Source organism: Triticum dicoccoides, chromosome 6B (genome assembly GCF_002162155.2).
Source record: "Triticum dicoccoides isolate Atlit2015 ecotype Zavitan chromosome 6B, WEW_v2.0, whole genome shotgun sequence".
Taxonomy (NCBI): domain Eukaryota; kingdom Viridiplantae; phylum Streptophyta; class Magnoliopsida; order Poales; family Poaceae; genus Triticum; species Triticum dicoccoides.
Window position 1 is genome coordinate 54,093,572 of NC_041391.1, and position 440 is coordinate 54,094,011.

A 440-nucleotide genomic window follows, 5' to 3' on the forward strand; every position below is an offset into this window, starting at 1 on the left:
CCTCCCCCGCTCCATCGCCGTCGATGACCCACAGCACCCTCCCCCGTACCCTTCCCGGCCCGCTCCACCGTCACAAATGAATCCAACTAAAATTGCAAAAAAAACAAATTTGATTATATTTTCAAATAACAAATTTGATGATATTTTCAAATAATAAATTTGATGATATTTTTTCATATTCATAAATATTTTCAAATAACAAATTTGATGATATTTTTTAAAAAATTATTACTTTTTTTATAAAAAAATATTACTATATCATATTCATATTCATTTTCTTAAAATTTATTAGATGCAACAAAAAATTAAAAAAATACTTATGGCGCACCTCTGGCTGGTGCATCATTGCTGTATAAAAAAAGATTATTAATGGCGTACCTCTGTCTGGTGCGCCATTGCTAGAAAAAAAAGATTACTAATGGAGCACCAACGGGGGGGGG